The 16,013-nt window shown below is 40.4% G+C and overlaps 1 protein-coding gene across 3 annotated transcripts in view; it reads left to right on the top strand.

Moving 5' to 3' along the window:
* The first annotated feature begins 6,525 nt into the window (after positions 1-6,525).
* EVI5 (ecotropic viral integration site 5) overlaps positions 6,526-16,013 on the top strand; it is an 83,426-nt gene continuing 73,938 nt past the window's right edge. For all 3 annotated transcript variants that reach the window (XM_034437238.2, XM_034437236.2, XM_034437240.3), the window contains exon 1: positions 6,526-7,121. The gene's annotated coding sequence lies outside the window, so the exon portion shown is untranslated. The remainder of the gene's footprint in view (positions 7,122-16,013) is intronic.

Here is a 16,013-nt window from a genome sequence, read left to right as displayed (position 1 = left end):
CTAAACAAATGGTTGTAAGTCGAGGATTACTTGTACTTACAAATCAGGCCATTATGGCCTGTTCAATCTTGATTTAAATTATGCGTGAGGGTAGTCTAAGATTAAAACTAAAAGCATGTTTATATTTTTATAACATTGTAAGTCATGCGCCACACTTTACAAACCAAAACTGCCACATCAAAACCAAACACACCACACTATGTTTCAGTATATCAGGAGATCATTATATAAAAAACTATATGAGTTGATACAATAGATCCAGCTGCAAAGCACATCTGTTGGGGGGAAATGCGGTACGTAAGAAATGTATATAGTAAAATTCGTCAGAAAGTCCAGAATGAATGGGGGATGAATGAACATGGATTTAATAGTAGCCTTTGATTTATGACCATAATTGGGGATGGAGGTTTGGTTGATAAGTGATACGGTTGTCAAATAAGTCATCACATGATCGGACTCTAGTTTAAAACAATTTCTACTGCAGTCATTAAGTGAATCAGCTGTTGTTAGACCAGTTTGCAAGGCTGTGCAGTTCATTTAAAAATATTACTGAGAACCACCACAGAAGTACTAACCCTTTAATTAATACAGTGAAAATAACAGTTTCTATATATAAAAACATGTCTATAAAGAAAGTAAAGAAATATTTTATAGGATTAATTTTCCATAAACAAATGTAATCGATCTTACAAAATTAAAAGTACATATTCCAATCATTGTTAAAAAGACAGCAAAGCTGTCAGAATCTGATAAATTCCAGCATCGCATGAAAACTGAGTTCTACAATTCCAGTTATATTCCTTCTAATATTTGTTTATCCAGTTGCCTCTTTCGAGATCTTATTTCCTCTTTATTATGCTGTAAACATGTCTGCTTTTGTATCTACTGCCATGGTCAGCAAATAATTTTGCTAGATGCCTAACTCGGAGAAGGAAGTGGGTAACTGGCAGTTAAATTTGACTCCCAGAAAAAAATGCTTATGAACAAATTCTGGGGCCACAGACATTATTTTTCCAGACAAGCAACTTAGTTCCTGGGTAGATACACTAAACAATCGGGTAAGCTAACTATGTTTAATTCTTACCTAGGGGTAATTTAGCCATGATTTAACCATATTTCCTGCAAGGCTAAAATGTAATTTGACTAGATGGAATCCCCTTAGCATCTAAGAGATTACCAGTTACTGATCTCTCAAATGAGGGATGCTCAGACGTATCCTCAGATTGATAATGAGACTGTTAGACAATCTGTTACTCATTGGGTCATCGTTTCAGAAATGTTTTCTTACCTAGACTGAGAAACAGAATGACCACAGGTGGGCAAAAGAGTAGAAGAAGCAGGAGTGAATTCAGACTTCCTGCCAGCTTTATCTTTTGGGTTTTCTTGTGAGAAGCTGATAGGGAGCATCAGAAATTCTTCCTCTCCTCTCCTCTCCTCTTTGTAGGTGCAAAAGTATAGGTTTATTGTGAATAGGTGCACATTTCCCATGAAATAAAACTCTCTATTAATGTTCCCCCACCCCAGCATGATAAAAATATTTTTGTGAAACTTGATCCGATTCCTATCCCATATACATTCAGAATATAAAACTCTATGGTTATGCATAATGAACAGAGCAGTCTCTATTATGTATTCTTGTAAGTAATTTTGCAGAAACTGCATAGGCTTCCAGTCTACGGTCCATTCAGTTGGGTGAACTTTCCTTTTGCTGTGCTAGGATTGAAGGATAGCCGGAGTACTGGCCCTACCCAGGTAGTGGTCCTTTAGCAACTGACACATTTAGTGTCCATTCACAGTTATAACTGTGATGAAAAATAACTACGCGACTGATGCTTACAAGTTATGACAGTTGCAAGTCTGTAAAAGCTTAAATAAGATCAGAAGCACATTCGGTTTCTACTTAGCAACTGTTTCACTTAACAGTTGACTTGCCAGTTGCAATTGTGGTTGCTACATGGAAACTATCTCTAGTACAACTCTTACCATTGCTTGTATGAACAGTTGCCTTGAGAAACTAAAGAACAGGCTAGAGTAAAAATAGTTCAACTACAGCCGACATACAGGTAGTCCTCAACTTACGAGTACAATTGAGCCCAAAATTTATGTTATGTGAGAAATTTGTTAAGTGAGTTTTGCCCCATTTTACGACTTTTCTCATCACGTTTGTTAAGTGAATCACTGCAGTTCTTAAATTAGTAACCCGGTTATTAAGTGAATCTGGCTTCCCCATTGACTTTGCTTGTCAGGTGGTCACAAAAGGTGATCACATGATCCTGAAATATTGCAACCGTCATAAATATAAGTTAGTTGTCGAGAGTCTGAATTTTGATCACGTGAGCATGGACATGCTGCAACAGACATGTGAAAAATGGTCATAAGCCACTTTTTCCCGTGCCGTTTTAAAACTTCAAATGGTCATTAAATGAACTGTTGTAAGTCGACGACTACCTGTAGTTGTTTTAGGTTTACAGAGAATCCTTGACTTATGACCACAATTGAGACAGGAATTTATGTTGCTAAGCAAGGCAGTCATAAAGCGCAACATTACATGCCCGCATTGCTTAGTGATGACAATCTTGGTTGATGTCTTAACTCCAGACACACATGAGTCATTAAATGAAAAGCAGAGGAAGCTCCAGGTAAAGAGTGTGGAGATGTTGCAAGCAACTGAAGAAGATTCTGGGAGGTCTAGAGCAGGCCAGACACAAATTGGGATGTGTCTGTGTTCTGCAGTATAATATGAATTCCGGGAAGCCAGGGAAAGAGATTGCAGTGCCTCTCTGCACGCATTTAACATTGGGGAGCCAGAGAAAGAATATGCTTCAGTTTAGAGCAGGGGTCCCCAACCCCCGGTCCATGGACTGTCACGGGTCCCAAGCGTGCCAGAAACCGGGCCATGCAAACAAGCGAAGCCCCATCTGCGGGATGCAGGCAGTATGCAAAACTATGCCCCCTCTGGTCCACGGGAAAAAACTCTCTTCACGGAACCGGTCCCTCATGCCCCAAAAGTTGGGGGCCACTGGTTTAGAGGCTTCTTGCCACCCTGTGACTCTAGGGCTGCCAGAAGCCCAAGTTCAGCACAGCACAGCACAAAGCCACAGCCACCCCAGCTCAGCAGAGCAGCTATGCCCCAGGAAGCCCTGGCAGAATGGCACAAGGCTGCAGTGCCTTGGAAAGCACATAGGGGCTTCTTGGCATATCGTATCTCTGGGGCTGGAAGAAACTCCAGAGCTGCAGCGCAGAACTAAGTCCAGCCCCAGCCTGGCTGAACAGAGTGGCACGAACGGGCTATTCATTGCCTCAGATGGCCCCAGCCAGCCAAGCCTATTCCTACCTGCAGCTGCCCTTGCCATTTTGGCACTCCAAAGCCCCTGCTGTCTGTACTCTGTTGTCCTAGCTAACCATTGCCATCTTCTTGGCCCCGCTGCAGACAAAGCATGGGTGGCCTGGCCCTTCAGGAGGCAGTCGCTGACCATGTGAAGCTTTCTCTCTCTCCCCCCCCCAAGTTTCATGAGGTCATCACCTTGCACAACCTGGTGAAGAGCCAGACTGGGCAGGTTTGGTCAGATACAGGAGAACCAGTGGTGGGTTGCTACTGGTTCGCCCCAAATCGGGCAAACTGGTAGCGGGAGGCTTGGTCCACCTGCTTCTGCGCATACGCAGAAGCATCATGTGTGCACACACACACAAGCGAAGCAGCAGCAAACTAAATTGAAACCCACTACTGAGGAGAACGAAGAGTGAAAGTCAACTAAGGGACCAGGGATCCTGAGACGCAGAGGCCAAAAGGCCATATACTGTACACAGGTGGGGAATTGAAGCACCCCCATGGACATTAGTGCAGCAGGTGGCTGTGAAATGCCACCAATTTTGAGCACATGAGAACCCTAAAGGGCAGGTCGTAAGTTCGTTCATTCAGTGCTGCACAGCTTTGAATAGTAGCTGAAAAAATGGTCATAAGTCAGGGACTATTAGTATAAGCAACTTCCAGAACGCTAACTCCACTCCCACCCTCCATCATGGAGGGAGAGAGCCTTGGGACAAAATAGGTGACGAAGAAAAGAACAACTAATAACATTACCTTTTATGGTGCCAAATGACTACAGGTAGTCCTCAACTTATGACCACAATTGAGCCTCAAATTTCTGTTACGTCAGACATTTGTTAAGTGAGCTTTGCCCCATTTTACGACCTTTCTGGCCACAGTTGTTAAGTCAATCACTGTAGTTGGTAAGACAATTGTTAAGTGAATCTGGCTTCCCCATTTATTTTGCTTGTCAGGTCACAAAAGGGGATCACATGACCTTGGGACACAGCAACGGACGTAAGTATGAACTAGTTGCCAAGCATCTGAATTTTGATCATATATATGATCATGGGGATGCTACAAAGGTCATAAGTGTGAAAAATGGTCATAAGTCACTTTTTTTCAGTGCTGTTGTAACTTTCAGTGGTCACTAAATGAACTGTTGTAAGTCGAGGACTACCTGTACTCAAATGCTGCCCATCATAGGGACTTTCCCCAGTTACACATCCACAATTTGTTCTGCACCCCCATTTGCTTTCTTCTGGTCCCCAAATCATCACTTTATAATTTTAATGTTTTCATTTGTAAGCTGCCCAGAGCTGTTGGGATACGAGAAGGGCGGCAAATAAATTTCATAATAAAATAAAAAATAGATAATGTAGGGAATTGAAAATACTTTGCTGTTCCAGTGATAAAATAATGTTTTCCTTCCGAAGGAGCCATTAGCCATTGATAGTTTTGATGTTACCTGATGTGCTTTTCAAATCATTTTGTGGATAGCAACCCTTACAGGGTAGGACCAGCTCAACAGCTATTGGCTACTTTATACTGGTTCAGACATATTGCATCCTCCTTCCTGCAGCCTGTTAGAGCAATATTGCTGTCAGAAACACACTGGTCTGTTTCTTTCAAACCAGATACTTCCCTAGTAAACGTAGTCCTCAACTTACAACAGTTCATTTAGTGACAGTTCAAAATTACAACAGCACTGAAAAAAGTGATTTATGGCCATTTTTCACAGTTACAACCTATGCAGCATCCCTATGGTCATATTTATGACCGTGGCTGTGTCCCAAAGTCATGTGGTCCCTTTTTGCGAACTTCTGACAAGCAAAATCAATGGGGAAGCCCTCACTCAACAACCGTGGGACTAATTTAACAACTGCAGTGATTCACTTAACAACCGAGGCAGGAATGGTCGTTAAAATGGGGCAAAACTCACTTAACAAATGTCTCACTTAACAACAGAAATGTTGGGCTCAACTGTGGTCGTAAATCAAGGACTACATTTATTTACCAGTTCTCAAAGCTGTTCCCCGACTTGGGATAGCACAAATAGCAGCCGGTCAACATCGATTGCGGGGAAGGACTGTGCCTTGAAGCAGTACAGAATATAGAATTGGAAGGGACCTCTGAGGTCTTCTAGTCCAACCCCCTGCTCGAGCAGGAGATCCTACACGTTTTCAGACAAGTGAAAGAGTTTCCTCTTTCCTTGCAGGTCCTCCCACCATATCTGGCAGCACTTGGAGCCACTTTAGAATTTAGGCTGTTTCAGAAAAGCCTTATATCTCAAAAGCATCAAGGTCAGCAGTTGATAAGTGGGGGTGCTTGCACAATTTTATAGTAGTGGTGTTCTGAAGAGGTGAAGAGTAGGTTTGTACAATAGGCCACCCCAGGCTCCTGTTTGGGTTGATCCTAATCTTCTGGCTTCCCTCTTTCCCTATCCTCTGCCAGCCCCACAGCGAACATCCAGCCCAAAAGGAGGCAATTCTGACATTACAAGCTAAACCATAGATCTAATCATCATTACCAGTGATGTGACTGACAAGACTTTTTTTTTTTCCCTGCTGGCTTTTAACAGTAGAGGGAAGTCATGGGCATTTTTCTCCGCATGGGAAATGTGGCTATCCATCTCTTCCTACAAACTAGGATATAGGCAGATGCTATTGAGAGGCTGATAGTAATAATAATAATAAAAGTAATTTTAATAAAAATAATTTGATTTTTTAAAAAAAATAATATGTAATAATTTAATAAATACTGATAATATAAATATAAAAAATAATTTAAATAAATAAAATAAAAACGTAATAAATTTATATTTTTAATCATTCATTAAAATTTTAATACTCTTTTCAAAATTAAAAAAAAAGATAATTTAATAACAACGGGAACAGCGACATTCTTGCTGAGTTAATGTTTAGCTAGAAAGGCAATCCCAGAGTGATTAGTTCTCACCCAAACGTTTAAGACAGAAATCACAATCCTTGGGCTTCACACAACGCTCTAAATTAAACTCGATTAAAAACCCGACGCCTTTGGATTAGCTCTTCAGCTTAAAAAAAAAAGAAAAAAAGTGGACTCCTTTCCTTATTTTTGACCTGATTTTCTGTAGTTGGCGCCGGATTCTTTAAAGGCAGCCAGCCGGCAACTCGCGGGTTTCTAAAAGGAAGCCGACCTCGCCGTCTTAGACGGGGCTCTTGTTCCCTTTAAGGACCGTCTGCGTGCAATTCCGCCAAGTACACACGTGCAATTCAGGCACGGCGCGCTCCAGCTTGCACCCTTCTCCTTTAGGCCTGTATCTGCAGCTCCGCGTCTCTCTCTCTCACTTTATCCCGCGTCCCCCCTTCATCATCGGGCTTTATTTTGTCAGAGGTCTCCGGTGCAGATTTGAGGTGTGTGTGTGTGTGTGTGTCGGGGGGGGGGAGGTTATCCTCCCGACGGCAGACGCTGGCCTTGCGCACCGGGATTGCGCCTGCGCGCGCGAGTGACACACACACACACACACACACAGAGAGACGGACGGACACACATAGACACACGCAAACACGCATATTCTTCCCCGCCAAGGGACATGGCCCCGTTTCTTGAGAGCGGAGCGGCTCGCGGGGTCTAGGGAAGGGAGTGGGGGGGGGTGGGGCGGGGAAGGAAGGAAGGAAGGAGAGAAGGAGTCGAAAGGCGGGACGCCGTCCGGGCGGAGAGATCTGTCTGACCAACAAGAAGGGCAGCTCTGCAAGCCGCGGCGGCTCCGGGCCGGGGCTGCAGGGGAACCCGATGCACGCAACGCCTCGCCTCCCCGGCAAAGGCTTCCAAGGTGAGCGCGGAGGAGTCGCCTGTTCTTGCCTTCCACTCCAAGGGGCAGGAAGAGGGAGAGGGAGGGAGGGAGCGGGGGGGAGACCTCCCTGGCGTTGCCCGCCTGGGTCCCACCGCGGTGGTCGTGGGGGGGGGGGGACCCTCTCCTAAAGAAGGACCCCTCCCTTCCCCGGCCGTTCTCAGCTTCTCTCCGGACCGCCTGCCACGTCCTTGGGCCTGTTTCTGGCCTTGGGAAAAAGTCTCTTGCCTGGACGTCATTATCAGCCAAGCACGAATCGTTGCCATATAAATCTTGGGAGAAGAGTTGTTGTTCTCCCGGTTATAGTTTCCTGCTCTATATAGGTTTAAGGCTTGTCGTCACGCTCCAAGGGATTTCCTCCTCCTCCTCTGCCTCTCCTCGCCCACGACCCACCGGATTTCCTCTCTGGGGTGGCGTGGAAGGACCGGGGGATGCCTTCGGGGCTGTGGTGGGGTTTTCCACTCTTGTGATCGCGCTTCCCTTTGTTCCCGCAGGGAGCGCGGATAAAAAAAAAAAAAGAAGAAGAAGCTTTGGGCCAAACTCTCAGGAAGTGCAGAGAAGTCTTGAGTGTCAAAAAAGTTTTTTTCCCCCCTCCTCCTGCCCAGCTTTTCCTGGGAGATCGTGTATTATCTGGCAAGAGTGCCTCTGAGATTCCACCGAGTCCATTTTATTATTGCTGCCTGTCTGCGCTATCAGATTTACTGTTTAAACTAGGGTTTGATGGCCCCATCCCCATCTCCCCGAATGGTTTCTATTAATCTTACTGTTTCTACAAATGATTATTTCTTGAGCGGGGCCCATCCATTTTTTCCCTTTTTGTTTGTTTGTTTTGCTCCCCACAGATACTTGTATCCCCATGTGCTTTCTGTGCATACTTCTAAGGTTTTCTGTTGGAGGATTTTTGATCGATGCTTCTATCTATGCTGCATGTAATACAGCATCCTTGACTGCAGCAGATATAAGATAATTTCTCAATTCTCTCCGTTAGAACAAGATAGTTAAGAGAGGAGGAAGATGCCTGGATAAGGGATGGTTACTGGTCTGATCAGGAGTTGAAGAAGAGTGAGCTGCTGTTGTGTTAAAAAAAAATGCTGGTCTTTTGACTTTTCTTTGTTTAATCGTACATTGGGAACTTAGGAGAAAGTAGTTTGGGCTAGGCTTTCTACCCATCATCTGACATACTGTACTTTCCTGTGTCTCTGAATGGTTATGATGATAAAAGATACTGGAATCCCAGTCTTAACAAGGGAAAGGCAAAAATTCTAAGTCTGCAACTTGGTAAATTATTGGGTTTTATAATTTTTTAAAAATCCACAATACTGAACCCAACTTTATATATAGCCTGTAAACTGAATAGCTCAAAAAAAGCCTGTAAATATATGTTCAAATCTTGGTTAAAAGAATTATTTAACCAATTTGTTTTATTTTGAATTGTCTCAGAAAGAGAATGACCTAAAATTGTTGCTTTCATTGGGCTATGATGTCTATTAAATTGAAATGCAACTTGCTGTCTGAGAGGTAGTAACATGCCGATTTCCTGTTTACTAAGATGGTCCTTCATAAGGTTTTTGAATATTTTATTGAGAAAGTTTTAAGGAAAAGATCCTCCTCCCCAATCTAAGCCATTACAGTCATTAGTATTAATTATATTTGTCCCTTGACATTATCCCCAAAAGCTCAAGGCAGTGTAAACATTATTTCCCTATTCACCTTTATTCTCTTAATAACCTTGAAAGATTAGACTGATGGACAATCACCACCCCAAAGTCATGTAGTGATTTTCTATAGTTGAGTACTGATTTTAATCTATATGTCTCTAGTTTTAGACAGGCATTTTTTTCTATAAAAATAGTTTTAAATGTCAAACTTATATCTGCTAGTATTCTATTTGGAAAAAATGATTTTTTTATTTATCACAAGGGTTATTGAAGTTGCATAAGAAAGAGGATGAATTAGTGATTAACTTCCTTTCTGCAAAACATATTCTCTGCAAGAAAAAAATAGTTAAGTCAGCTATTATCCTTGGCATGATGTAAGTTATCCAAGGACAGCTTTCCAGGAAGTTTAGTTTGCTTGTGGAAGGTCTAAATTCTTCCTGAAAATTTCATTTAGAAAAACATAGGTAGCATGTCAAAATAAATGAAACTAGAGTGCATTTTATACTGAAAAAGCAGAGATGCAGCTCAAATTATTCTGACTTAATTATATTAATTGCACAGTGTTAACAAAATATTAATGAACTTTTTTAATATTTAAAGCTTTTCAAGTGAATTATTTTTCTGCACATGAAAATAGATGTTTTATCCTCAATCCTTATTAGCCCCCCCCTTTTTTTTCTATTATACTTCATGCCATTTTTAAAATCTACATTCCTTTCTGCTCTAGAAATTCAGTTTTGGTTCTTTTTTTCTGCTTGAAATTCTTTTGATTTGATTTTATTCCATCTCTGCTCTGCCCATTTTTAATATTCCTCATCTATCTAGCTGAAAACTGATTGAGATTCCAGCTAAGCCATAGTTAGATTCCAACTATGGAATCCACTTGGTACTTCTGTATTCCTGGGGAAAAAGCAAAATGAGTAGTGATGTGGGCATTTTCTCACCACATTATTCTTTTAAGGAGAATGGATTGATTTTTTTGTTAAAATTTGTTGTTCCTAGAGGATGTGGCAAAGAACTACAAACTGTGGGTAACTTGGAACACCCCCCTCCCCCCCAAATACCAACAAGATGAGGGTGTGGCTTTATTTTGTTTAGGCCTATTGTGAAGAAATGCTGAGGAAGAAAAGATGACCTTGAATAAGGCAACAGATCCCTAGATCTAGGGTAGACAGACTTAATAGCATTAGGAGATTTGTAACTAATCCACTTTTTCAATTTTAATTTAATACTGTAAAGTTGAAAGGAGAGAAGTTAATTTGATTAAGAGAAGGCTTATTTCTCACTTGTATTCCCATTTGTCATTGTTGTTCAGAAGCAATTGTGATAGATTTGATACAGAGGCCTGTAAACAAATGTTCAAACATAAATCTTCTAAAAATAAATGCAGACAAACACAAACATTATAAGATGGAAACATGGATTTCTCTGTATAAGGCATAGCTTTACTGCATCAATGTTTATTTCCTTACCAGAGCAGAAAAAAATAAGTTTTTTAAGAGAATCATTTTAATTAAGGGTTTATTTCTGGAATTTAAGCCAGGGCAGAGAAGGTCCTTATATATACCTTATAGACTGAATTGTTGCGTCTTCTGCACATATTTAATAGGTTTACATTAAGTTTTTACAATTAGGAATTAATTTTGCTTCAAATGACAGTTGAAGGAAGATAGAAGAATAGACCTCACTGAACCATAGATTAGTAGAAACATGGGTTATAAATTTGTGCAAATAGTTATATAGATTTTTTTTCCTTTTTAATATTTTAAAATTATTTTAAAATCTTTTTCTATTTGGAAGAAAGTAATATGAGTAGATTGCCTTTTTGACTTTTATATATGTTTGCCATATGCTTTAGGCAGTTGTGTACAAACCGTAAGCTTTTTTATATAATGAAATGAAAATGTCAGAATCTTCATAAAGACTGATATTAGGACAAGAATAGTGCTTAATTTTAACAAAGTGAAGTAATTGAATTAGCATTTAACCCCCAGTATTTCTCTTGAAAGTGAAGGGATTAATTCCCAAGAGCAGAAAAATAAAACTAAGAACTAGGTAGATTGCAGTACCCAGCCGATAGCGGTTAATCTCAAAAAGTAAACAAGGTTGGCCTGGGATTGTAGTAGGTGCGATGTTACTAGGAAATCTGAAGGCTGGTGATAGACTGGCATTTAAAAAAACCCCAGAAATTAATTAAAATCATTCCTATGCTGTTTGCAAGGAAAATTACATAGATGCATCCATGAAGTCATTAAGGGTTTAGCTTAGCTTGAGGGAATCTTCATTACAGATAGTCCCTCGATTTACAACAGTTTGCTAGTGATTGTTCAAAGTTAGAATGGCACTGAAAAAAGAGACTTATGACCATTTTTCACACTTATGACAGTTGCAGCATCTCTATGGTCAGATGATTTACATTCCGGTGTTTGACAACCGGTTCAAATTTATGATGATTGCAATGTCCCAGAGTCATGTGACCATCTTTTGCAATTTTTCTGACAAGCAAAGTCAATCGGGAAGCCAGATTCACTTAACAACCATGTTACTAATTTAACAACCGCAGAGATTTACTTAACAAATGCGGCAAGAAAAGTCATAAAATGGGACAAAACTCACCTAACAAATTTCTCACCTAGCAACATAAATTCTCGGGTCAATTGTGGTCGTAAGTTGAGGACTACCTGTATTTTTAAGAATTAAAGTAGAAAAAAACTCATAATAAATCTATTTCCAAATAAATTTGGCTAGATGTGTTTACATTTTCTAATGTTTTAAAGACTTTTTCCTTTATATGACGTGCATGTAGATGCCATGTGGAAAATGTAAAATCATATAAAGGCATGTGAAATATGTTTATATTGCTTAGAAGCTGAAGAATGCATGCTGGTGCTTCCTGAGGCATGTACCTAGATGTGGTGGCAAATTTAAAGGAGATACACTACTGTAATCCCTTTAGGACAGGCATGTCAAACTTGATTTCATTGAGGGCCGCATCAGGGTTGTGTTTGGACGGGGGGGGGGGGAAGGGGCATGGGCAACTTGATGTCACTCATGTTGGGGGCACCTGGGGTAGCCAAGTGCTAAGGCAGGACTTCCCTCAGACCCTCCCTCTCATTATAGTCTTCCTTCCTTCCTTCCTTCCTTCCTTCCTTCCTTCCTTCCTTCCTTCCTTCCTTCCTTCCTTCCTTCCTTCCTTCCTTCTTCATTCTACTTCATTGTTCCTTCCCCCTTTCCTTATTTTTCCTTCCTTGTTTTCTTCCCATCTTCCCTTCTTTTTCTTTGTCTTTCCTCTTTCCCTTTCTCCTTTCGTGACCCTTCTTGGATGCTCAAATGCAAAAGGGGAAACATTTCTAGAGGCCATTGCGGCTGAAAACGGAGCGGCACTGCAGGCTGGTCTTTGCTGCTTCCAGATCTAAGCCCCCCGTGGGCTGGATCCAGCCCAAGGGGCTTGAGTTTGACACCCCTGATTTAGGATAACATGAATTACATATTTTCTTTTACAGATTAACTGAGTTATTTAAAATATCTTGTATCCGTGTAACTTCCAATATTAAACTCTGAAAGTTTTAGCCTATTTTTAAAATTATGACTTGTATATCATTTTCCTTAGCTGGTTAGGTAACTTTGGGCCAGTCACTGTTAGCCAACAATGTCAGGTTCAGGCGACAAGATGGTTGGTCAATTTTTGTCGCATTTTACAAAGAACTAAAATTTTATTGGACACCTGAAGTAAGAGTTGTTCAATGTAGTAGAAACTACCCTGGGAGTTGATGGATTCTTTCTTTGAAGGTGTTTAAATAAAGACTACTGTATAGATGACCATCTGCCATGGATGCTGCAATAGCAGATTCCTGCACTGGGCAGGGAGTTGGATGAAATGATCTCCAAACTTCTCTTCCTCCCCCCCCACTTTACATTCTGTGATTGTATTATATTTAGAATGGCATCAAGCAGCACGGGGGCATATTTTGCTGACTTGTGAAGAGCTTTCTAAATGCTCTGAAAGGAACGAAAGCATTTTCTTACTAATCTTTGAAGTACAAGATTATAATGTTAATAATGTTAATCTTTAACATTATTTTGTTGCTTTCCTTTACTGGGATTGTGTGCCTTTCCTGCAAGACATCCTTTTTCCACCTTTTGTTCATTCAATTAAACTGCCTCCTGTAAGACCTGATGTCTTCACTTTTTTTGGTCTAAATCTTCTGTAAATCGCATTTAGTGTGTGAAATCCTTTGAGTGTTATATGTAGTCCCCAATTTATAACTGCAATTGAGGCTCAGATTTTTGTTGTTAAGCAAGTGAATCGTACCTGATTTTATGACTTTTTTTTTTTGCCATGCTGTTTAAACAAATCATTGCAGTTGTTAAGTGAATCATGCAGTTGTTAATCAAATAAGACTTTCTCTCCCCTCCCCCCCCCTTTGATTTTGCTTGTTGGAAGCTAGCTGGGAAGGTCGCAAATGGGATCATGTGACCCCAGGACACTCTGGCCATCATAAATACATGCTGGTTGGCAAGTTTCCAAATTTGCTAGGGATGCTGTGACAGTTGTAAATCACTTACTTCACTGCTGTTGTAACTTTGAACGTTGGTTAAACAAATGGTTGTAAGTCGAGGACTACCTGTATGCCACACACACACACACACACACACACACACACACACACACACACACACACACACACACACAATACCTCTTGCGTGCAAACCGGCAGCAGATGGGAGTTATTGTGATATAATTAAATTAACTTGCAGCATTGTCATTTGAATTCTGGTGATACAATCATAGGGACATGCTGGGGCAATGAAAATTAATTGTAACAAGTGTACTGAGTTTCAGTAGATTCTATTGCAGAAAGCAGTAAAATCAGTTAACTCAGAAGTCAAGTTTGATCAAGATTAAGGAAAAGGATGCTTATGTTCTTAAGGGCAACAGAAGTCATAGAATCATATGGGCTGGAAGGGATCTTGGAGGTCGTCTAGCCCAACCCAATGCCTAAGGCAGGAGTTCTTATACCATCCCGGACAAATAGCTGTCCAATTTTTTCTTGAAAACCTTCAGTGATGGAGCAGCTACAACTACTGGAAGGAAGTCGTTCCACTGATTAATTGTTCTCACTATCAGGAAATTTCTCCTTAATTCTAAGTTGGACCTCTCTTTAAGGTTACCTCTTTAAGGTAACATATTCCATCTGTTACTTCCTGGCCCTCTCTTATGTGCTTTAGAGTAATAGAAGACTGGGAAATTGTTATGTCTCTTCTGACCTTCTCTTTAATAGGCTAAACATACCTAGTTCTCTTAGCTGTTCATCGTATGATTTACTCTCCAGACATGTTAACCAACTAGTTAAAAATGGTTCCTGGGCATGAAAAAAACAAAAGAGGAAGGTTTCTGTGTCGTCCGCCCCCCCTGTGTCCCCCCCCCATCCCCCCCCATCCCCCCGTGTATTGGAAAAGTCTCCGGAATATCTTTTCTTGAGATGCTCACTGAAACAACTTTCTGTGTTTTTCCCCCCAGAGATTAGATGAAGATCTTTTAATATGATCCAGCTTTTGAAAATACATTGATGATGTTTTAGGTTACTGCTATGGATTTTATTTCTGGGAGGTCCAATGTATGATTTAAATGCATGGCTGCCTAAAATGTCTTATAAAGTGATTTATAAGAAATGATTAGTTTGTGGAGAATAAGTTCAGTAAAGATTTTTTTTACATCTTAATGGCATTATTTTTACACACACACACACACACAGAGAGAGAGAGAGAGAGAGAGAGAGAGAGAGAGAGAGAGAGAGAGAGAGAGAGAGAGAGAAACGCTATACCTCGAGTGCAAACTGACAGTAGATGGGAGTTATTGTGATGTAATTAAAGTCCTAGATCTGTCTGTCCCTTTTTTGAAAACGTTATCATGTTTTATCGTGTTGAACAGTTTTATAAATAATCCACTGTGGTTGCTCCTAAATCTGTCTAGTTAAATCCTTACATTAAATTTACATACAGTAGATAATAAAAGAAATTGCTATAGTGTTACGGCTTGAAATTTTGATATATTGGTGCTCAGCAGTTGAGGCAGGCTATAGAGAGGCCAGATTTTCCTTGACAATGCAGTTTCTTACTCTGACTAAATGTAGGGATGTAATACACAAGAAACAGAAGTGCTGACCCTTGCTGATCTTTCTAAGTGCTTACTATTCTACAAATATTCAAATATATTTATGTTTTTCAAGTTCTCTGGAAACTTGCTAAGAAGATAGGATACCAGCTTCCCTATTTCGATAAAAGGCTTCGGCTATTAAGTTTTGTTACACTAAAATTATAAATATTTACTTCTTTCAGATTAGGGTAATGGCTATGAAATTAATGGTAGTGTTAAATTTCTCCCTCATAAAAGCAAAGATTCTAAGTACTTATTTGGATTTAGTCATAACCAATGTCTGTTTTGCTCTTCATTGCTCTGGAGCTGATACTGCTCGCTTTCTGAATGTGAGAAATGGATCACAATTGTCTATATGCTCTCTTTTGCTTCTCCTTTAATTGCTTGCTTGCATATTTCTTGGTTTTATTATACAACTTAGAGATGGAGGTGGTATATGACAGAGTAGAGGGGGGGGCTTTCCTTCACCTTTTATCCGATCTATGCATATCATATCATAGCTATTTATGCTATATATGGATTACTTTGGTTAAGATCACAAATGAGACTGAAAGGATTACAATCCATGCAGATGGTCCTCAGGCAATTGGGCAATTGGGATAGAGCATGATGTCATGTGACCACATGACTGCACTGATTTACAACAGCAGTTTCAGCCATTCCAGTCGTTAAGCATATCCCACACAGTTTATTTGTCTGCTTATTAAAATGTTATGCTACCTAACTGCCCTCTAAGTTGACTGTGTTTTTAAGTGTGACATCATGTGATTGTCACTTATGATCTCTTGCCAGCTTTCCCATTGACACTGCTTGTCAGAAGTCAGCAGGAAAGGCCACAGTTTCATTCATTTACTGAATTTATATAGCTGTCCATCTCACAAGAAGTGACTCCAGGCAGTGTACAGCAAAAAATGTAAAAACAATAAACATGTAAATAGTGATCATTCAACTATGAGATGCTACAGCCATTGTAATTGCAAGCTCATTGCCAAGTCCCTGAATTGCGATTCCACAAGTGATGGTGGCAACTTTGAGGACCAGTTGTCACTCTCATTGCTC

The sequence above is a fragment of the Pantherophis guttatus genome, chromosome 3 (assembly GCF_059756535.1).
Source record: "Pantherophis guttatus breed Tessera chromosome 3, ASM5975653v1, whole genome shotgun sequence".
Lineage (NCBI taxonomy): Eukaryota > Metazoa > Chordata > Lepidosauria > Squamata > Colubridae > Pantherophis > Pantherophis guttatus.
Note: the sequence above shows the minus strand (reverse complement) of the source record. Positions and strands in the feature narration are given on the sequence as shown.